This window comes from Tachypleus tridentatus, chromosome 7 (assembly GCF_004210375.1).
Source record: "Tachypleus tridentatus isolate NWPU-2018 chromosome 7, ASM421037v1, whole genome shotgun sequence".
NCBI classification, from domain to species: Eukaryota; Metazoa; Arthropoda; class Merostomata; order Xiphosura; family Limulidae; genus Tachypleus; species Tachypleus tridentatus.
The window spans coordinates 145,086,213-145,111,201 of NC_134831.1; the positions used below are offsets into that span (position 1 = coordinate 145,086,213).

The following is a 24,989-nucleotide window of genomic DNA, read 5'->3' on the forward strand; positions in this document are numbered from 1 at the left end:
GAGCCGATTGTATAGACGTGAATTCGGTAGGCAATTCGTACTGCTTTTAGTTGGGTAGACTCAAGTGGCACAGCGCAATATCTGCAAACTTAAAATGGCAGAAACTATAGTGGGCAAAGCACAGATAACCCCTCGTGTAACTTTGTATTTAATAACAAACAACAACCTCAAGCCAAGTTTTACAAAGATGTGAGGCATGTTGTATGTTACTGGACATTCGTATTCCACAACAGATTTTATATAGGCATTTTATATTATCATTATCGAAACCCGGTTTTTAGCGTTGTAAGTCAGCAAACATACCGCTGAGACACTGGGAGTAAAGGTAAATAGACAAAACACTGCAATTTTTTAATATGTACTGTTTTTATAATAGAAAAGGTAGATTGACAAAATACTGCACTTTCTTGGAATGTTCTGTTTTATAACACAAAAGGTAGATAGACAAAATACCACACTTACTTGGAATGTTCTGTTTTATGATACAAAAGGTAGATAAACAAAATACCGCACTTTCTTGAAAAGTTAGCTAGACATAGTATTGCATTTTCCTTGAATGTCATTTTATAATACAGAAATATAAATAAATACTACACTTCTCTCAAAATATTGTATTCTGTAATTTTGAATAATTTTGGCTTCTTTTAACTACGAAAGAAAATTACATTAATTAACAAACGAATATATACTGACCAAATAGGAAAGGAATTCGAGTTAATTTTTTTTATTCTTTATAGCAGGGGCGTAGATATTTTACACCCAATGGGGTAGGGTATAATTTTTTCAACCACTTACGTGGATTCTTCAATTTACAAATTGGTAATCTCTGATTACGTGAACCTGAAAGCTGTAAACATGTAGTCACAGAGTAATCTTGTTGCCACGATACTTGCATGTATACTTAGGCCTACTGACTGATACTTACGAACTATCGCTTAGATGGAAAAGCTTAGAAGCACGCCTATGTTGAAGATGTACATTTCGGCTACTGAAAAAGCCTACGTCTAGGCCTAATTATGTAATTCAATTGGTAAGAACACGAGAATCACAAGAACAAACACACAATTTGTAGGCCTGTGACACAATAAAACAATTCAACAAACCAAACTGTAGGGGGGTGATGATTGTATGCAATATACCTTTCAACTAAAATGAAGGGGAGATGTATACCCTCCATCCACCCCAGGATCTACGCCGCTGTTCCATAGTTTACAATATCACAGTGAATCCGGTAAGGTTAAGTTTTATTGGTTTTTGCACAGATGTACGAAGACAGACCACGATATCTACAATACTAAAGTCTGTAACATCCACATTGGTAAGACCTACTTGTGATTAGTGTTGTGTTACCTCAGCTGCATAATATTAAAAAAAGGGAAATACGATAAACACAACACTTTATTAGTACTAAAATACATGTAAAATGATAATAAATACACGTTGTTTTAACATAAGGATATACTGTTAGTGCAATCAGTACAAACATTTTAAATAATTAAAACTACAAAGTCGTTTATTTTCAGATTAAGTTTAAGAAAGCCTTCTTCTTGTAGCCCATGCTAGATGTAGAGCAACAAACAGTTAATTGAGTATATCCAACACAGGTTAAGGAACCGTGTCATCTGAAGCATGTGCTCTACTAGTCACTGCAAATAATGAGAGTTTTCCAGGCTAGTAAGCAAGTAGACACCTAAGGAACTTGATAAGGAAAGCATTAACAATGAGAGACGTCTGTTTTAACCACTAGGAGGAACCGGGTAGACTACTGTTACAGCTTTAGTTCGAAGTTACGTGTGTCTTGACCGCTAAGAGGAACAAGGTAAGCTACTTTTACAACTTCAGTTTGAATTTACATCTATCTTAACCACTAGGAGGAACCAGGTAATCTATTGTTAGAACTTTATTTAGAAGTTACGTCTGTCTTAACAATTAGGAGGAACTAAGTTAGCTGTTGTTAGAACTTTAGTCAGAAGTTACGTCTTTCTTAACCATTAGGAGAAACCAAGTTAGCTATTCACTTGATGTATCAGATTAAGTTTAAGAAAGCCTTCTTCTTGTAGCCCATGCTAGATGTAGAGCAACAAACAGTTAATTGAGTATATCCAACACAGGTTAAGGAACCGTGTCATCTGAAGCATGTGCTCTACTAGTCACTGCAAATAATGAGAGTTTTCCAGGCTAGTAAGCAAGTAGACACCTAAGGAACTTGATAAGGAAAGCATTAACAATGAGAGACGTCTGTTTTAACCACTAGGAGGAACCGGGTAGACTACTGTTACAGCTTTAGTTCGAAGTTACGTGTGTCTTGACCGCTAAGAGGAACAAGGTAAGCTACTTTTACAACTTTAGTTTGAATTTACATCTATCTTAACCACTAGGAGGAACCAGGTAATTTATTGTTAGAACTTTATTTAGAAGTTACGTCTGTCTTAACAATTAGGAGGAACTAAGTTAGCTGTTGTTAGAACTTTAGTCAGAAGTTACGTCTTTCTTAACCATTAGAAGAAACCAAGTTAGCTATTCACTTGATGTATCAGATTAAGTTTAAGAAAGCCTTCTTCTTGTAGCCCATGCTAGATGTAGAGCAACAAACAGTTAATTGAGTATATCCAACACAGGTTAAGGAACCGTGTCATCTGAAGCATGTGCTCTACTAGTCACTGCAAATAATGAGAGTTTTCCAGGCTAGTAAGCAAGTAGACACCTAAGGAACTTGATAAGGAAAGCATTAACAATGAGAGACGTCTGTTTTAACCACTAGGAGGAACCGGGTAGACTACTGTTACAGCTTTAGTTCGAAGTTACGTGTGTCTTGACCGCTAAGAGGAACAAGGTAAGCTACTTTTACAACTTTAGTTTGAATTTACATCTATCTTAACCACTAGGAGGAACCAGGTAATCTATTGTTAGAACTTTATTTAGAAGTTACGTCTGTCTTAACAATTAGGAGGAACTAAGTTAGCTATTGTTAGAACTTTAGTCAGAAGTTACGTCTTTCTTAACCATTAGAAGAAACCAAGTTAGCTATTCACTTGATGTATCAGATTAAGTTTAAGAAAGCCTTCTTCTTGTAGCCCATGCTAGATGTAGAGCAACAAACAGTTAATTGAGTATATCCAACACAGGTTAAGGAACCGTGTCATCTGAAGCATGTGCTCTACTAGTCACTGCAAATAATGAGAGTTTTCCAGGCTAGTAAGCAAGTAGACACCTAAGGAACTTGATAAGGAAAGCATTAACAATGAGAGACGTCTGTTTTAACCACTAGGAGGAACCGGGTAGACTACTGTTACAGCTTCAGTTCGAAGTTACGTGTGTCTTGACCGCTAAGAGGAACAAGGTAAGCTACTTTTACAACTTCAGTTTGAATTTACATCTATCTTAACCACTAGGAGGAACCAGGTAATCTATTGTTAGAACTTTATTTAGAAGTTACGTCTGTCTTAACAATTAGGAGGAACTAAGTTAGCTGTTGTTAGAACTTTAGTCAGAAGTTACGTCTTTCTTAACCATTAGAAGAAACCAAGTTAGCTATTCACTTGATGTATCAGATTAAGTTTAAGAAAGCCTTCTTCTTGTAGCCCATGCTAGATGTAGAGCAACAAACAGTTAATTGAGTATATCCAACACAGGTTAAGGAACCGTGTCATCTGAAGCATGTGCTCTACTAGTCACTGCAAATAATGAGAGTTTTCCAGGCTAGTAAGCAAGTAGACACCTAAGGAACTTGATAAGGAAAGCATTAACAATGAGAGACGTCTGTTTTAACCACTAGGAGGAACCGGGTAGACTACTGTTACAGCTTTAGTTCGAAGTTACGTGTGTCTTGACCGCTAAGAGGAACAAGGTAAGCTACTTTTACAACTTTAGTTTGAATTTACATCTATCTTAACCACTAGGAGGAACCAGGTAATCTATTGTTAGAACTTTATTTAGAAGTTACGTCTGTCTTAACAATTAGGAGGAACTAAGTTAGCTATTGTTAGAACTTTAGTCAGAAGTTACGTCTTTCTTAACCATTAGGAGAAACCAAGTTAGCTATTCACTTGATGTATCAGATTAAGTTTAAGAAAGCCTTCTTCTTGTAGCCCATGCTAGATGTAGAGCAACAAACAGTTAATTGAGTATATCCAACACAGGTTAAGGAACCGTGTCATCTGAAGCATGTGCTCTACTAGTCACTGCAAATAATGAGAGTTTTCCAGGCTAGTAAGCAAGTAGACACCTAAGGAACTTGATAAGGAAAGCATTAACAATGAGAGACGTCTGTTTTAACCACTAGGAGGAACCGGGTAGACTACTGTTACAGCTTTAGTTCGAAGTTACGTGTGTCTTGACCGCTAAGAGGAACAAGGTAAGCTACTTTTACAACTTTAGTTTGAATTTACATCTATCTTAACCACTAGGAGGAACCAGGTAATCTATTGTTAGAACTTTATTTAGAAGTTACGTCTGTCTTAACAATTAGGAGGAACTAAGTTAGCTATTGTTAGAACTTTAGTCAGAAGTTACGTCTTTCTTAACCATTAGGAGAAACCAAGTTAGCTATTCACTTGATGTATCAGATTAAGTTTAAGAAAGCCTTCTTCTTGTAGCCCATGCTAGATGTAGAGCAACAAACAGTTAATTGAGTATATCCAACACAGGTTAAGGAACCGTGTCATCTGAAGCATGTGCTCTACTAGTCACTGCAAATAATGAGAGTTTTCCAGGCTAGTAAGCAAGTAGACACCTAAGGAACTTGATAAGGAAAACATTAACAATGAGAGACGTCTGTTTTAACCACTAGGAGGAACCGGGTAGACTACTGTTACAGCTTTAGTTCGAAGTTACGTCTGTCTTAACCACTAGGAGGAACCAAGTTAGCTATTGTTAGAACTTTAGTCAAAAGTTACATCTTTCTTAACGACTAAAATGAATCAAGTTAGCTATTGTTAGAACTTTAGTTACAGAATAATCCGTTGAAACATCAACAGTTATACTATTAAAACAGTTTTATTATAAACCTTTGTAAGTGCTGTTTTCAAGCGTAGTTTACGTTATTATAGATAAGCACTGACAAACATAATCCATCTGGTTTACGTGTTATAAAGGAACGATATCAAAATTCAAACAATAACTCTATTTAATGTGTTTATATACATGAACCTTCCTGTTAGTGTATAGGTATATCATATTAAACATGAAAAGGACTTTCGTTACAACAGTCTCTTCACTTCAACATAATATCAACAATCCAACACAACTTTTACACTCCATTGATTTTAGCCATCCATGTAGAATGCAGACTCTGGACTCCATAAGTATTATATTTTAAGCAAAAGCTGTTAAAACAAAGAAATGAAACAGTTTTAATAAAAATAATACAGTCACACACACACACACATATATATGTATACACACGTACAAAATAATACACTAAAATATATATATATATATATATATACACATTTACAAAAACAAAGCATGTTTTCGTGTTCTCCATACTGAGGTGTTTTTTTATTAATTTTGTGAGATAACAGCTGCTAGCAAACTGAGAAATTCGTCCCTAAAATCTAAAGATGTCTTTGATGTAAAGGAATGTATCGTGTATTAGGGTTAGCGAGCCTAGAAGATCACTTCCTGATATAGGTTAAATAACGTTCGTTATCACCTTTATTATTTATGTAAAATATTTTCCTAATTTTACAAAACTGATCCTCCTGATTTCTTGCAGCAGACGTAAAATAACGAAAAGACAAAAAGTTAAGAGTCATTCTAGATCGCGTTAAAACACACTATAAAGAATCTCACTGAATCTAGTCTTGTTTTCAGAGATTCAGACTTGTAATAGTTTGGCCTATATAGCCCTATGATATTTAGGTTACGTACCCTTTGGCAAGAGAAGCGTTAACAAGGAAATTAAATAAAATATTGCCATGATGCTCCTAGTTCTGGTTTCTTGTGTCAATATTCCTCCAGTGTAAAGTAGGTGTTGAGATTCTTGAACGTTACCACAGGGTAAGTGAGAAAACCATATACCTAGTCCTTCAGTATTACTACAGTAACAACAGAATGTTTATACCTAGTCCTCCAGTGCTGCTACAATAACAACATAACGTATATACTTAGTCCTTCAGTGTTACTACAATAACAATATAACGTGTATAACTAGCCTTTCAGTGTTACTACTATAACAACAGAATGCATGTACCTAATCCTTCAGTGTTAGTATAATAACAACATAGTGTATATACCTAATCCTTCAGTACTACTGTGGTAAAAACGTGATGTGTACCTAGTCCCTCAATGGTACCACAGTTACGACAGAGTATTATATATACACACACATCTAATCTTTCAGTGGCACTACAATAATAACAGAATGTATATGCCTATTTCACCAGTGGTATGAAAATAATAGGAATTTCCTCAAAACTCTTTAACAGAACATTCGGGCTACCTTTAAAACAGACTTATTTTTTCACAGCCTTCCTTTTCCAAAGTTAAAATTGATAATCTACAGAAGGGGATTTTTCACGTTTATTAGAAAAAGTCAAAATTTTCCTATTTGTTCATATTATTATTTTACAAGTCTATAGCAAAATGAACTGTTTCTTTCGCAATAAAACCAAAACAGACAACTATACCAAACGCTGTGAATGTCCATGACCTATCTAAAAGTTGATTATTTTTCATTGAAAGTTGATCTCCGTGGTTACAACTAGATAATAGATGTGATGTTGTTCTGAGGGGTTGCATGTGTACACGACGCGTGTTTACACCAAATCTGAGAAACAAAAAAATTTGGGTCAGTACATAATTGCAAGACACAAAGCTTTATTTAAAACACTGTTTTAGTCGTATTTATTGTATTTGAAAAGGCTGCTTCTTTACTGGTAGAGTTTTATTACGTGTTCACTGAGGGTTGTGTCTTACTCTAGACATATTTAACTATTACTGTACATTAGAAAAAGCCAACGTATAAATAATTAAAAAGCATAATTTAAAATTATGTTTGATCAGATTAAGTACTTACACTGATGACAAGTTTGATGAGATCCAGTACTTACACTGATGACAAGTTTGGTGAGATCTCCAGTACTTACACTGATGACAAGTTTGATCAGATTAAGTACTTACACTGACGACAAGTTTGATGAGATCCAGTACTTACACTGATGACAAGTTTGGTGAGATCTCCAGTACTTACACTGATGACAAGTTTGATCAGATTAAGTACTTACACTGATGAGAAGTTTGTGAGATCTCCAGTACTTACACTGATGACAAGTTTGATCAGATTTAGTATCTACACTGATGACAAGTTTGATCAGATCCACTACTTACACTGCTGATCTCGGTAACACAGTGATCTAACGAAATAGAAATAACTTTGTTTATATCATTATGTAGAATGATATGGCTTTACCATCTTTACAAAATAATCCAAAACACACATCTGACAATATAAAATATCACAAGTATTTTGTTCAAATGTTGCTTATTTCATTACCAACAGGTAATTTTAACATGGTAACAAAACTAACATGCTAGCCAGCCATGGTAACAAAACTAATGTTTTAATCAACGTTTATTGTTATCCAAATCAGATATGTGATGATTGGACTTATGATCTGAAACTGATCATCTGAGCTCACACTATATCCACTAGATTTGCATAAGCTTCTCTCACTTGCCTCTTTTAAAGTCAATCATAGAATTTAAAGTATTTCAAATTGTTTCTGAACAATGTCCAGACCTCAGTAAAGAAATATTGATGTTTTACCACTTGAAAACCATCAGATGGATGAAAACTGGCCGATCAGAGCAGGTTAATACAAATTGGTTACATGTACCATTAGCATGAATGTAGCACTATATCCAAACCAATATTACACATCTGGACAGCTTCATTCAAAACACAAACAGATGACCAGTATCTGCCAATTTAGGTCACCCACAACTAAAACTATTACCAGAGAACCAGTCTTAACAATGCCATCCGTTTACCAGACATAGCGGAAACTGGATAATGTGTCAATGTACAGACGGTTAGAGCCAGACTTTATGTGGTAAACTGAATGATGTATCAGTTATGGATGGTTACACACTCAGTGAGGTGTATTCTCATCACAACAAGTGACACAAGATATTTTACAGATAAGTTAACCATTTAGAGATAGTTTGTGGGCTAATTTCGAAATAGTTATTACATTGACCATAATTTAATAGGAGATGATGTACATACTATGTACAGCTGTCAATGTACCCCTACTTAATTAAGACATCTTAAGATGTCTTAAGAGTACATCATAGGTTATAATGGCTATAAACTTTATAATGTTTAGGTACATTTGTATAAACAAATAATGGCTATAAACTTTATAATGTTTAGGTACATTTGTATAAACAAATAATGGCTATAAACTTTATAATGTTTATGTACAGTTATAAAAGAAATAATGGCTATAAACTTTATAATGTTTATGCACAGTTATAAAAAGAAATAAAGGCTATAAACTTTATAATGTTTATGTACAGTTATAAAAAGAAATAATGGCTATAAACTTTATAATGTTTATGTACAGTTTTATAAATCAATAATTTTTAAAAATACATTTTGATATATATCTCTGCTGTGTTAGTACTTATTTTGTTTTTAATGTAATTACTAATGGTTTTGGTCTGATAATTTTATAGATATAATAAACTGTTATCAGTCCCATATCACTGTGTTGTTTTATAAATGTATCTATTGTTGAAGGAGTTATTCATACAAAGCTTTTAGTTGAATTTTATTCAGTTTGTTTAAAGTTAGGCACAAAACTAAACAATGAGATATGTTTGCTCTTCCTACCATGGGTATCGAAACCAGTTTCTAGCAATGTAAGTCCGAACACATACTGCTGTGAATTTTATTCAGTGATTTGGAAAGTTACAATATGTCATCATTCTAATAACATTCAATTATTAATACTTTAAACAGCAGGCATAATTCATGTTGTGGTTCCAGAAGATAAACAATCTTTAAAACCTGAGAAATAAAAAATAAACACACATGTACACAGAAAGTGAAGCCATTTTATATCAATACAAACCAAAGCTAAAACTACTGTAAGAAACGTACTAGAGAATAGTGAGTGTTTAATTTCAAATAATGAAAAGTTACTTATCTATAAATTCAAATATTGAATTACACCATTAAAAGGACTGAAAACAAACCAGATTCATATGAAACAGTTGTCATAAACAAACACTGTCTTTTCACTTTACCAATACTGAAGTAAAAAATGATTAACACTTGACAATATAATTATGAAGAATTTAACAATCATTAAGTCATGAAATAATCCAAATAATAACACAACACTAAGCAGTCTTGCTTATCCAGAAATCAGCCCTTCTTCAATAAAATTATTATCAACAATTTTAACACTATATACAAACACTGTTCTTAGTTCATATCCTAACTCTTCTTATATAGTCTACACCAACATTTGTTCTCCTCTCTTCTCTCATGAATTATATTATTGGATAATGATGTTATTGTGCAGTAAAGGCCCTCTCTCTACCAATAGGAGAGTGATGTCAATTCCATGTTTGCTAGCTCCATCTGTACTCATAAATCTTCATTATTGATGAGAAAAGAAGTCGTAAGTTCCTAAAACAAAGTATACACATCAGGAAACTTGTGAGTGAAGTGGCTATTTAATAGGTGGAACAGGGTACAGATGGTCTACTATGAGGTACATCGCTCTTAATACATTATAATCTGTAAAGCAGATTCACTGGATAGATGTTCATGAGGTCGAGTGTTTAAAAATAAAGAGTTAAAGATCTGGTACTTACTCTATTATTGATATATAAAACCACCATGAAATTGTCAGAATGGATAATAATCAAACCATCCACTAACATTGGTACGAAATGTAAACATCTCCGTTTGATAGAATAAAGGTCGAGCACACTGATGTGGAGGAATTGCTTATGCTGGTCCAGATGTCTGAGGTGAGATAGCTATTCAGAGATGTACCACAACCAGAAAGATAAGCATCTGTGAAGAGATGTAGGTCTGGTTTGAATTGATTGTGATTTATGACATAAAAACTACTTCATAAGTAGCTGAAGCCTCAAATATTGATCAACATTGGGAATAGAAACCTGGATTTTAGTGTTATAAGTCCATAAACTTAAAATTGATCCATCGATAACCCAACAGTACAAAAAACTAAAATAAATAGTATACGTCTGCATGTAAAATATAAGTAACTTTTACACGTGAAACTGGTTAATGTCGTCCTTGTGTACAGTGAGCTTATAATATAAATCAGTCAGTTATGAAGTTAACTGGAAATTCTTTGTTTTCCAGAACGAGAGTTTAGGTGGCAGTTGCATGAAAGCTAGTGTCATGCAAATACTTAAGAAAGATGCTAACAGAAGATAAAATATTTCTCTGAAATGGTAAGTATCTAATTGAAACAAATTTTTATGTAAGAAAATGTTAACTTTCCAAAATCAGATCTGTGGTGACTAACCAGCAGGAGATAATACAAGGGGTGGGGGGTTCCATCTTCTCCTTTACATTTGATGATGTGTTAAAATCTTCCTTTTTTGTACTTTTATGTTTTGCATGTTGTTTGTTAGTGTTTCCTTTATTTTATAGTTGTTTATTAACTAAAGTTTCAAGATTCACTCTAGATGAAATTGAATCTTGAATTTCATATGAATTTTAATACCCTTTTCACTGAGGAAAATTTTCAAAACATTTCTCAATGGGGCTGAATTTTCTTCCTTTTATTTTAGGTTGATCCACTTCTAATCTGTCTTATACTGAAATTATTTCTATTTTGAGAGTCATGTCTATGATGGAAGTCTCTATACCTTTGACTCATACTTACTTTCACACGTTACTGAGTATGATTGAATGAATGGAAGATTTCTGTAGGTTCACTGAAATTCTCTATCAATCCCTATCTATTCTACAAGATCCTTTGTATCAGTTGAATACTCAACGTCTGTATACATTTACCACCTATCTAAGAAAGAAAAGCCTCTCTTTTTTGGGCCTTCGTACCACATCCTTCAGCTCAGATAGTAAATTAATTTATTTAGGATTATACCAAGTTATCCACATACCTCCCTATTTCCACACATTAAAATTATATAGATATGATGAAAAATCATCATGCATACAGTTACAGAACAACTTATTACACATTGATTTTCTAAGACAATTATCATAAACTCTTGCATTTCAAACTTTCCAACATCAGTTTAGGGTTTAATAAACACCATAATAAACAGAAAAAAAGTTTAAACAAAACATCACTGGTGATGAAAAATGAATTAAGAAGTGTCATGAGATAAAAGTAAAGATACAGAATGGAACACAGCTGTGAAATGATGTACACATAATGAGAGAAGATACAGAATGGAACATAGCTGAGAAATGATGTACACATAACAAGAGAAGATACAAACTGGAACATAGCTGTGAAATGATGTCCACATAATGAGAGAAGATACAAACTGGAACATAACTGAGAAATGATGTCCACATAATGAGAGAAGATACAGAATGGAACATAGCTGTGAAATGATGTCCACATAATGAGAGAAGATACAGAATGGAACACAGCTGTGAAATGATATACACATAATGAGAGGATGGCTGAATACTGTCCTCAAGAGGAAACAAAGTTGACAAAGCCTTAAGTTGTAGATGGAAATAAATAAACAAGCTAAATTTCCCATTGAAAACGGGAGATGAAAGAGATTAAAACCATAGGAAGTGAAGTTGTAGGCTGCATAATGAAAATCACTAATATATGAAAATAAGCTGTTACGTCATCAACATGTAACTACTTTACCTAGCCATTGTTGAGATTTGACTTATGTGAGGTAGTTCTTCTCTCACAATAGAGACAGAAATAGTAATACAAGCTTGTAAGTTCATAAGCTTAAAAATATAAGTCAAAAACCAAAGTAAATCTCTATCATTTAAAAATGCATCTTTCGAATGCAGAACTATATAGGGAGCTAACAATTTGGTAGGTGGTGTCCACTCTAACTGTTAGAAAGCAAATGTATCATCCCACTTTTGCCACTCTCTTGCTTTACATGTGGCTTTTGGACAAGCTGCACATGTACTTTCCATTCCTATATCCTTTGTTCCATATCAGAGAAGATTATAACTGGCTGAGTATTCCACAATCTACAAAATCCTACTGATTATTTTGTGAGAGAATTGGTTTTAGAAAGGAATTTGACCAACCAAATAATATTAGTTGACTAAGGAACCCTCATCATACATTCTCCAGCTGGTTTATTCCTGGGAGGTCTGGTACAGAAAAGAGATGGATCAGTCTAGATGTATTGGTAAATAAGATAAACCAGACAGCATATCTACAGTTAAGAATGTCATACTCATTTTACATACAATTTAGTGACCTAGACTTTCAAGATGGAAGAATAATATACCTGGTTAGTGTGTTTTCTCACTGGCTTATTTCTCTTACAAAAATAACATTCCAACCAGATTCTTTGGACACTTTCCGAGGACTGCTTGTCTAGGTTCCTAAACCAAGTAAATGTGAGATCCCCAGTGACATTCCTGTTGTTACATTAGTTTCAGTAAGATATCGAATCAAAGTTAATATTTTCTTACAGTGAAAATATATTTCTGACAGATACTATACTCTCCTCACACTTCTGGTGCTTCTTTTCTGACTAATACAGAATTGAAGAATGTGTACTACAGTAAACAGGAAGTTAGCTGTGATAGTGGTGTGTGTTTTAGTGAAGAGTTGTTCTTGGACATTTACATGCTACAACGCAGCTAAATCACATTGAAACGTAAAGTAGGTGGGAGTTTCAAGGCTAGGAGAGAGTATAAACATTTTCACTCTTTGAAGGTTGCAATGAACAATAAGAATTCTTATTGAAAATAGTATGAAAACTGATATTTTAGGGTATGTACAGTGATATGATATAACTTCCTATGTATACATAACACATAAACCATCAGTTATAAATATAACTAGAAAAATAAAACTGAATATAACACATGGCAACCGATAATGTACTTAATATTTAAAATTAATTTATAAATAAAATCAGGTATAATAACTTTATATCAAACACAAAATATTTAAATAAAAATGTTGTTGAATAACTTATTGAAAAAATATGTCGAGGAATAAATATTTTTGCAAGTATAACATCGCATACAACATGAAATTATATTGTGTGTGTGTTATTATAACATTAAATTATATTGTGTGTGTTATTATAACATTATATTGTGTGTGTGTGTGTGTGTTATTTTGTAATAAAGCCATATCGAGCTATCTGACATGTTCACTGATGACAATGAAAACCCTGATTTTATCCTTGTAATTCTGTAGTAAAGTGCTGTACCACCTCGGGTTTCCAAGAATTTCCAGGTATGTCAGTGTTTTTAAATATTTTAATCTAACCAAGACTGTGCTAACGTATCTACTTAAATAGATGTTACAAACTTGGGACTTCCTAATAGAGCCACAAGTCTATTCATGTGTTATTACTGATATAGTCACCAATATGGTTGCCTTCAAACTTTACTCATCTTGGCTCATTTATTGTAGATGATATTTAAGTCACAGTGTGGGGATGCTTTCTCGGTAAACACAGATGAATTCCTTTGAGATGGACCAAAATTACCAAGAGGTCCATCATATACTTTGAACTTTAAATACGAACAATTAATGTGGACTTAAATCGAGAGGTGAAAATGTAAAAACATGTACAAATTACATGGTTAGCAATTAAGTAATAAAGATATTTCACGAGGAAAACATCAGTACTTATTAAAAACTAGATTTATTTTAATATGTTAAATATCATGAGATCAGTTAAAATAATCTATGAAGTTTAAAAACGTATTATATTCAATTTTTACAAACTTATCACTGAGAAAGAGAATATGTTTTGGAATAAATTATCTATCACAAGTGTCAATCATGTCTTAGCTGTGTACAGTTTCAAAATTAATGTTTTCATTGTTTATTGTACAAAAATTACTTGAATAAATATCTCTATAAATGATTCCTTTTTAGTGATTATTTGTTAGCGTTCGTAAAAAGTTTATCATATCATATTTTACTTCATCTTTCATTATATTTTAATTTTTTACATATATTTTTCTTTTATTCTTACCTATCAATTTAACTTGTAATGAGACATATCTAATATTTATACAATAAACAATATTTAACAGTTTTACAGACATTTCAGTTTGAATAGTTTGATCTAAAACAGCTTCGTTTTTTTTGTTTGTTTTTTAAAGAATTTCCAACTCATAAATGAGACACCAAGACTGAAATTCTAATAAACATTTGGCCTGGTTTTTGAATAAATTTGGTATTAATTGAAATGTCATATATTGTTACTAGTTTTTGCCAAATGTTGGTTATTTTTCTGCCTATATCGGAAATATATGGTATGCAACAGTATATGGTTTCATGATTTTTTGATTTGTAAGGTATATTTACTTTTGTTGGTTGATTTTCCTTTATGTCTAGGTGTGTGCGTATTATATTTAACTATGGTTTGTGGAGGAAACTTGTTGATGTTGATGAAGTATTGTTTTATTTTGTCTAATTCATCATTAATTTAATCTGGTGAGCATATTTCGTTTCTTAGTGTGTTGAGTTTTTGTTCTGTTTCATGTGCTGTGTCCCAAGGTATGTATAGTCCGGTATGGATGATTTTTCGGTGGATTTCTGTTTTAAATTGCGTGTCGGTTCTTGTAATTTTGAGTTAAGAAATGATATTTGATTGCTTTCTTTCTGTTCACATGTGAAGTTAATGTTGGGATATATAGAGTTAATGTGATTAAAAAAAATTAAGCGTGTGTTGTGTGGATGTGAATCTCGCAATCGTGTCGTCTACATATCTGTACCAGTTTAGTGGCGGATGTAATGCTGTGTTCATTGCTTGTGTTTCAACTTGTGTCAGAAAAATATTGGCTAGAATTGGTGATACTGGGTTGCCCATGCTTAGGCAATTTGTTTGTATATAGTTGTGGTTGTTGAACATGAAGTTTGTCTTCATTGTTGTGAATTCTATGAGGGTTGCTGGGAATGTCTATTGATGAGTTAGAGTCTCAAATACAGAGTTCTAAAGCTATCTTACAGGTTTCAGTGGTTGGGACTTCTGTAAAGAGGGATATAACATTGAAACTGGCCATTAAGGCTTTATGATTAAGTTGATTAAGATTAGACTTGAAATTAAAAGAGTCTTTGATGAATGAGTTGGCTGATGTTACATATTTGGAGAATGCCCATGCTTTGTATTTACCAAGATTGTAATTAAACAATTCATATGTGGATGTTATTGGTCATATTGGATGATCTGGTTTAAGAGGTTTGGGGATGCCGATTATTTGTGGTGTGTGTGAGTCGGTCTTGCGTAGGTAGGAATAAAGTTTTGAAACTGTGTTGGCTTTTTCATTTTTAGTAGTAATTTGTTCAGTTGCATTTCACGTGTCTTTGTTGGATTTGTGTGTATTGGTTTTAATTTGTTTTTTCTCCGATAGGATGTTCTTTATTTTTTGGATGTATTCATTCATGTTCATTATGACTATAACGTTTCCTTTATCTGCTTTTAAAATTTTTATGTTTTTGTCTTGTTTTAGGTTTTTAATGGAATTAATGTCTCTTTTGTAAGATTGTTTTAGCTTTCTGTTGTGAAATTATGTTGACTGTTTAGTGAGAAAATTATTTGAAAAATCGTTTAAAATGTTGTTTTAGGTGTTTTGGAAAATATAAATTTTAATTTTTTGGGAAGTTTGGCTGTCGAAAGTCAATAAAATTGTCAGAGTTGTCTTTCTGTTGGTTGTTTTCTGAGGAAAGTATCACAAGTCTCCTGGCTAGGTCTTCTAAACATGTTTTAATTTCTAATGTTGGACCTTAGAACCAACCTAGAAAGTAACCAATATTTGGCAAAAACTAGTCGCAAAATATGACATTCTAGTTAATACCAAATTTATTCAAAAACCAAGCACAAATCTAAGTTCTATATTATGTAAAAACTACAATGACAAACACCACACCAATATTATTTATAAAATACAATGTGATAACTCCCACGACTTCTATATTGGAGAAACAAGTAGAAAAATGGAAACCACATTCAAAGAACACAAACAGTCACCTTCACACGTTTTCAAACACTGCAATTCAATCTTTGGCTTTCCTTCCATCCAACAGTTCCTCAACTGCAGAAGTAAAACCCTGGAATTTATTCTTCAACAGAACAGAATTATTATGATCAATTTCCTAACTTTTAAGTCAAATAGTGTTCTTTCTGCCTTCCTGATTGTCAATGTTAGTTGATATATCTTTTCCATGTAAATGTTTAAGCTCCTCCTGAAATCTTACTGTCATTCTCCACAGTCTACACTTTACCTGCCTCTTCTTTAATGAGGATAATCTCCAATTTACAAATTCTACACATAAATTGCACATCTTCATTACTAGCTTCCTTCAAAATACCTGCCAGTCCAAAGCTCCCAAATGAAATCCCGTCATTGTGCTCGTTACATCTGACAAACTCTTTGAACGCTTGTCTCCAAGTCTTAACCGTTGTATTGATACTTGCAGCCTTACAGTTATCAATACTAATTAGCATAATCTTTTGCTAACAGCTACTACTGAGCTTAACATTTAAGAACCAATTACATTATTTTTTTTATCTCTACTCCTTCTTCACAATAACGTAATGAAGTTTAGCTATATAGAACTTTATAAATTAGTATAACTGTCAACATACGTGAGGTTAATAACAAAATATTGTAGTCTGATTTATAATCTACCTATTTTTATAGGCTGGATCTAAACTAGCGATCTTACTTGAAGTAATAAAGTTAATTCTTAAAACACCAAAAGATATTAAAACTTTTATAATAGGCTCGTTACAGTTACTTGAGTTCACTAATTTTTGCTGTAATAATAAAATACGAAGAGAAAAACAGTTTTAGTAAACTATATTTTAGATTATATTTACTTAATATAAAAATATATTTATCCTGTTCCACGATTTATCACAAGCTTATCTTTAACAAAGCCTAAAGTACCGTTACAATGTTAAGCCTATTTAAAAATTAAACCTTGTTGTAAAATCAACACATTTTAAATTTTAAGTTTAAATTGTGACCATCTTTCTTTTATTTACAAATCAGACTATATCTAGTTGTTATTTAACCCAAATGACTTCGAATTTTAATATCAAGATTAATAAACTCACAAATTTATAAGAGCGACCATGATGATGAGCGTTAACATCTAAAAATATATATATATATTTGATAGCATTTAAACGACAAAAAGCAACCAGAGCGTTGAGAGAATTTTTGTTCAATCGGAACTTTAGAATGAACAGAGTTAAATAATAACAAATGCAACGAAATGTACAAAATAACATTTGATACACACGTGTTAGAAAAACTACTGTAAAGAAAGTCTCAGATATAAGAATAAACCATTAATATAATGATAAATATGAAATATTATTACTTCATCAGCTTTTGTGTCCTTTCCAACAATATAGTAAGCTACTTTAGAAATACTCAACAATATACACCGTATCTTAGGAACCAAACTATCACTACACTAAGTATCGAAGTCTCTGTGAAAAAAACAACTGCGGCGTATATTTCACAATATTAATTTAACTAACATAATTACAAAGGCTCTTTGGAAGATTTTAGTTGACATTATAATGATGTCTATTCTGGAGTGTTTAACTCATGTATTTGTGTTGCTTCTAATATGCTGTTGGAAGGATATCTTAATCTTGAATTTCTTTAGGGGTTTAATCGTAACATCAATAATGGCTTCTATATGCTATTTAATTAAAGTAATGATGGCTTCCAGTAAATGTAAAACCATGGAAGATATGAAAGATGCTTTAAAATATATGTCTAAAGAAATCTGTACGGATATCTTGATATATCTGATTATAGTTGAGGTAGCTGACCTACGACGACTACATTACGTATCCATGATGAATATCGCAAGATACCTGATTAACGTAGTTGTGGTGGTTCTCCTAATCTGTTTAATTACCTCAGCCATGATAAATGCACTAAAACATTCAAATAATGTCTTTATAGTGGTTATCCTAAGTTGTTTCCTTAATATAATCCTGATGGTTCTCAGCAGATGTTTGACGAACATTGTCATGATAGCCGTATTAATATGTTTAACTTCATTATTCATATTAATTGTTTTGATGCGTGTGACTAAAATTGGAATAATAGATATCGTGAGATACTTACCTGAAAAGGTGATGATCAGTATCTTAGAGAAACTGATTAAAGTAATAATAATGATTACACTCCGATTTATAATAAAAAAATACATGATAGCTGTCCCATATATCTCATTTTACGTAGTAATTAAGGTTAAAATATTTTTTTTTTATTTAATACGGAAATGATTAGTGATGTCGATAAACACCCACGTGTAGAGAAATTTTTATGCAAAAACGGCTCGTTTGGGTTGAGAAATTATTTTACATGAAAGAGCGAACAACGTTTCGACCTTCTTCGATCATCGTCAGGTTCACAAAGAAAGAGGTAACTGACCGGAAGCTGACCACATGTTTGGAAGGGGTTGTGCAACTGAGTGTCGGAATGTAGAGGTCGGTGTTAGATGTTTGAATATATAATTTTATTTATTTTATTATATTAATATAGCTATAAAGGCATTCCTTTATATTGGTTTATTTTGGGTTTAAGTTGTTGTATAAGTAAGGCTTCATTAATTTTGCGTTTGTTTATGTTTGATTCTTTATTTAGTATTTGAGTGTTTTCTATGGTTATGTTGTGTTTATTTGACTTGCAGTGTTCGAAAACGTGTGAAGGTGACTTTTTTATGTCCTTTGAATCTGGTTCCCATTTTTCTACTTGTTTCTCCAATATAAAGGTCGTGGCAGTTATCACATTGTATTTTATAAATAATGTTGGTGTGGTGTTTGTCAGTGTAGTTTTTACATGGTATAGACTTCAGTTTTGTGCCTGGTTTTTGAATAAATTTGGTATTAACTGGAATGTCATATTTCCTTACTAGTTTTTGCCAAATGTTGGTTATTTTTCTGCTGATGTCAGGAATATATGGTATGCAGGAGTATATGGTTCAGTGATTTTTTGATTCGTGAGATATATTTACTTTTGTTGAGTTTGCTTTCTGTCTAGGTGTGTGCGTATAATGTTTTCTACGGTTTGTGGAGGAAACTTATTGATGTTGATGAAGTATTGTTTCATTTTGTCTAATTCATAGTTAATTTTATCTGGTGAGCATAGTTTTATGGCTGTGTCTATTTGGTTTCTTGATGGTTTTGTGAGACAATTCTTTGAAAAAATCGTTTAAGATGTTGTTTTTCGGTGTTTCTGGAAAATATAAATTTTTAATTTTACCTGGGAAGTTTGGCTCTTGGATGTCAATAAAATTATCTAAGTTGTCTTCTATCTGTTGATTGTTTCCTTGTTTTTGTTTTCTGTAGAAAGTATCACAAGTCTCCTGGCAAGATTTTCTAAACATGTTTTGATTTCTATAGTTGAAATGTACCTAGGTGCTATTGCGAAGTTGAGTCCTAAGAAACCAAATAAACATAGCCATAAAACTATGCTCACCAGATAAAATTAACTATGAATTACACAAAATAAAACAATACTTCATCAACATCAATAAGTTTCCTCCACAAGCCGTAGAAAACATTACACGCACACACCGAGACAGAAAGCAAAATCAACCAACAAAAGTAAATATATCTCACGAATCAAAAAATCACGAAACCATATACTGCTGCATACCATATATTCCTGACATTAGCAGAAAAATAACCAACATTTGGCAAAAACTATCAACGAAATATGACATTCCAGTTGATACCAAATTTATTCAAAAACGAGGCACAAAACTGAGATCTATACTATGTAAAAACTACACTGACAAACACCACACCAACATTATTTATAAAATACAATGTGATAACTGCCACGACGTCCATATTGGAGAAACAAGTAGAAAAATGGGAACCAGATTCAAAGGACATAAAAAGTCACCTTCACACGTTTTCGAACACTGCAAGTCAAATAAACACAACATAACCATAGAAAACACTCAAATACTAAATAAAGAAACAAACATAAACAAACGCAAAATTAAAGAAGCCTTACTTATACAACAACTTAAACCCAAAATAAACCAATATAAAGGAACGCCTTTATAGCTATATTAATATAATAAAATTATATATTCAAACATCTAACACCGCCCTCTACATTCCGACATTCAGTTACACAACCCCTTCCAAACATGTGGTCAGCTTCCGGTCAGTTACCTCTTTCTTTGTGAACCTGACGATGACCGAAGAAGGTCGAAACGTTTTTCGCTCTTCCATGTAAAATATTTTCTCAACCCAATCGAGCCATTTTTGCACATGTAGTTATGATGATTGTTACGAGAAAAAAAAAAAAAATTCTTATATAGAGAATATAAATTCTTTGATAATTATCAAAATTTTTGTAATCAGTCAAGTAGAATAGTATATGGGAATAACATATTAAGAAAAGTTTAGTGTTTAGTAAACATCAAAGATATCACACACTGTAAAGAACAACATGGAAATGAAATCCAAAGAGCTATTGAAGTGAGTGTAAAATCTTCCAAATAAACAATTTATTCATGTCTTATCTGAATGATGTTAAACGTTTTATAAACTTAAGAAACACCGAGATAAATTAATTCAGTCAGTATTTATTAGACGATTAGGTGTGACAGCATTATTACAGCTAATTATCTGATTGATAGTTGTACAGAAATATTTGTTCATGCTGATTACTGAATAAAGAAATAGAAGTGAATGAGTACAAGTGAATTTGTAACAAAATATTACATAACAACTATGCATTTCAAAAAAAAATTATAAATAATTTAATTATGGGTTCAAAGCCAGGGTGTTTTTTAAAGTAATTATGACAATAAAAGTACTTTTTTTGCGTTTATTTCTTTTGTATGCAGTAAGATTTTTACAGCTTCTTTGAAGGGAAGAGAAAAATCTGAAGGAATATTACGTGTTTAAGTACAAATTATTCAAAGAATAGTCAATGAACTGCGATGCATGGAGGATGTTGGATGAGCGGTTAAGCTTATGCTAACAGTAATATTTAGCTGAGTTAAGAAAACTACAACACATAACCACGATTTTGTGTTAAGATATCTAAAAAGGAGAAAACTGACAGAACCAGAATGTGTAATATTTATAATGAAGATTACACTGAAACCAGAAAATAACCAGTATAGTGATCATTTTTATCACAGTTATTAGGGTGATAACCGTGATTTACTTTAACCATTGACTTGTGAAATACTCTCAATCACTGTAGAGCACGTGGCAAAATACCAAATGACAATTACTGTATCTTTGGTTTTAATAGTTTAGAAACGAAATTTATGGTATATTGATAATGATACAAAATACAGTTAAATTTGAACTCAACATCAAAGTAAACTATCATTAACTGATTACTACTTGGTCCTAGTTATTTAAGAGATTGTGATATAAGTAAAATAGTTTTGTTGTAGAGATTGGCTTTAGTTTTAAGAAAGGAGGTTTTAGGGTTGTTTAAGAGTTTTTCTGGTTTATATGAATTTTACTTCAAAGGTTTTCATTGTTTCTTTGTGTTAGTTTCTTATCAAAAACACCTTGGATGTGATAAAATGAAATCAAAATTGGCGACTAAAGTGTTAGCTACACTTAAAGCGTTGATAAGAATTTTACAGCAAATATCCATTCACTGGTTAACCAGTTTCTGTTCAGTTTAGAGTATTATGAAGAATAAAACAACAACAACAAAACATCAATGCGTAGCTTATTTAACTGAATATTTAATGTACATTCTTATCAATACTGTCAGTGTAGCTACCAGTTTGGCCTTCAGTTTTTATTTTATTCTTTCAAGCTAAGTTAAAAGACTTGATAGTTATTTTAGGTTTGTCAAAAAACCGGGAGGTTCTCAAAAATGAATGATTTTGTATTCGCCCCCTTTTCTGGCTTTCAGTAATTTTGATGGGTTTATGGTTGTTTCTCTGATAAGTTGATTTGTCGTGGTTCAGGCGTGAAGAAAAACTATAAAGGAGGAGAGTTGTCTTCTTGATGGTGATTTGACAAGGGGTGTTTTAAAACTTTCTGCCTGAAATCGATAAACCGATCACGAGCAGCAGATCCAAACAGCAGAGACCCGTCTCATGTAGACCAGCGCATCACGTCTCAAAGAAGACACAAAGCCAGAACTTGAGTTTATTGCATCACAAAGGTCAGTTACATATTACAATTTTACATACAATTATATGCATGGTAATTAACTTTATACTTAACAGAAATTTACAACATATTTTGTTTATAGAGTTCATAGATACAAAACATAAATTATAAAATTACTAAACATTGAATATATTGGTAAAATAGAGAACATAACCTCACATTGAATAATATAAACAAGATACACATGATTATTAATGAATATATTTGGTCCATTGTTTCTTATGGCCATTAAACTGATAAAAGAGGAAGGTAGAGCCACAAGGTAAAACTCTCAAGTTGGTTGTTTTAGTGAGTGCTTGTTTTGTGACTAATGTGATTTAAGGGAGGAAAAAACTTGGTCCATGAGGCGGCGGGTGTTTGTGCAACATTGAATAGGTTATTTCGGGTTTTGGTCTTATTTTAGTATAATGACGTTGAATTTCTTGTTTTCTATAAGTAAGAGCCGATTGTATAGACGTGAATTCGGTAGGCAATTCGTACTGCTTTTAGTTGGGTAGACTCAAGTGGCACAGCGCAATGTCTGCAAACTTACAATGGCAGAAACTATAATGGGCAAAGCACAGATAACCCCTCGTGTAGCTTTGTATTTAATAACAAACAACAACCTCAAGCCAAGTTTTACAAAGATGTGAGGCATGTTGTATGTTACTGGACATTCGTATTCCACAACAGATTTTATATAGGCATTTTATATTATCATTATCGAAACCCGGTTTTTAGCGTTGTAAGTCAGCAAACATACCGCTGAGACACTGGGAGTAAAGGTAAATAGACAAAACACTGCAATTTTTTAATATGTACTGTTTTTATAATAGAAAAGGTAGATTGACAAAATACTGCACTTTCTTGGAATGTTCTGTTTTATAACACAAAAGGTAGATAGACAAAATACCACACTTACTTGGAATGTTCTGTTTTATGATACAAAAGGTAGATAAACAAAATACCGCACTTTCTTGAAAAGGAGAAACAAAGTTAGCTATTCACTTGATGTATCAGATTAAGTTTAAGAAAGCCTTCTTCTTGTAGCCCATGCTAGATGTAGAGCAACAAACAGTTAATTGAGTATATCCAACACAGGTTAAGGAACCGTGTCATCTGAAGCATGTGCTCTACTAGTCACTGCAAATAATGAGAGTTTTCCAGGCTAGTAAGCAAGTAGACACCTAAGGAACTTGATAAGGAAAGCATTAACAATGAGAGACGTCTGTTTTAACCACTAGGAGGAACCGGGTAGACTACTGTTACAGCTTTAGTTCGAAGTTACGTGTGTCTTGACCGCTAAGAGGAACAAGGTAAGCTACTTTTACAACTTCAGTTTGAATTTACATCTATCTTATCCACTAGGAGGAACCAGGTAATCTATTGTTAGAACTTTATTTAGAAGTTACGTCTGTCTTAACAATTAGGAGAAACTAAGTTAGCTGTTGTTAGAACTTTAGTCAGAAGTTACGTCTTTCTTAACCATTAGGAGAAACCAAGTTAGCTATTCACTTGATGTATCAGATTAAGTTTAAGAAAACCTTCTTCTTGTAGCCCATGCTAGATGTAGAGCAACAAACAGTTAATTGAGTATATCCAACACAGGTTAAGGAACCGTGTCATCTGAAGCATGTGCTCTACTAGTCACTGCAAATAATGAGAGTTTTCCAGGCTAGTGAGCAAGTAGACACCACAGGAACTTGATAAGGAAAACATTAACAATGAGAGACGTCTGTTTTAACCACTAGGAGGAACCGGGTAGACTACTGTTACAGCTTTAATTCGAAGTTACGTGTGTCTTGACCGCTAAGAGGAACAAGGTAAGCTACTTTTACAACTTTAGTTTGAATTTACATCTATCTTAACCACTAGGAGGAACCAGGTAATCTATTGTTAGAACTTTATTTAGAAGTTACGTCTGTCTTAACAATTAGGAGGAACTAAGTTAGCTATTGTTAGAACTTTAGTCAGAAGTTACGTCTTTCTTAACCATTAGGAGAAACCAAGTTAGCTATTCACTTGATGTATCAGATTAAGTTTAAGAAAGCCTTCTTCTTGTAGCCCATGCTAGATGTAGAGCAACAAACAGTTAATTGAGTATATCCAACACAGGTTAAGGAACCGTGTCATCTGAAGCATGTGCTCTACTAGTCACTGCAAATAATGAGAGTTTTCCAGGCTAGTAAGCAAGTAGACACCTAAGGAACTTGATAAGGAAAGCATTAACAATGAGAGACGTCTGTTTTAACCACTAGGAGGAACCGGGTACACTACTGTTACAGCTTTAGTTCGAAGTTACGTGTGTCTTGACCGTTAAGAGGAACAAGGTAAGCTACTTTTACAACTTCAGTTTGAATTTACATTTATCTCAACCACTAGGAGGAACAAGGTAATCTATTATTAGAACTTTATTTAGAAGTTACGTCTGTCTTAACAATTAGGAGGAACTAAGTTAGCTGTTGTTAGAACTTTAGTCAGAAGTTACGTCTTTCTTAACCATTAGGAGAAACCAAGTTAGCTATTCACTTGATGTATCAGATTAAGTTTAGGAAAGCCTTCTTCTTCTAGCCCATGCTAGATGTAGAGCAACAAACAGTTAATTGAGTATATCCAACACAGGTTAAGGAACCGTGTCATCTGAAGCATGTGCTCTACTA

The 24,989-nt window shown here is 32.8% G+C and overlaps 1 long non-coding RNA gene across 9 annotated transcripts; it reads right to left on the bottom strand.

Moving 5' to 3' along the window:
* Nucleotides 1-5,107: 5,107 nt before the first annotated feature.
* LOC143256823 (uncharacterized) lies at nt 5,108-17,681 on the bottom strand. Of its 9 annotated transcripts, XR_013031560.1 has the most exons (6): nt 17,269-17,515; nt 16,177-16,240; nt 12,463-12,559; nt 9,832-10,036; nt 7,019-7,355; nt 5,108-5,324 (listed from the first exon to the last, which is right to left on the bottom strand). It is a non-coding gene; the product is annotated as an uncharacterized LOC143256823 (long non-coding RNA). The 9 variants fall into 9 exon arrangements; XR_013031557.1 differs by lacking the exons at nt 12,463-12,559; nt 17,269-17,515 and adding an exon at nt 17,538-17,632; XR_013031561.1 differs by lacking the exons at nt 12,463-12,559; nt 16,177-16,240 and adding an exon at nt 8,840-9,643 and having other exon boundaries at nt 17,269-17,525.
* Nucleotides 17,682-24,989: the final 7,308 nt, after the last annotated feature.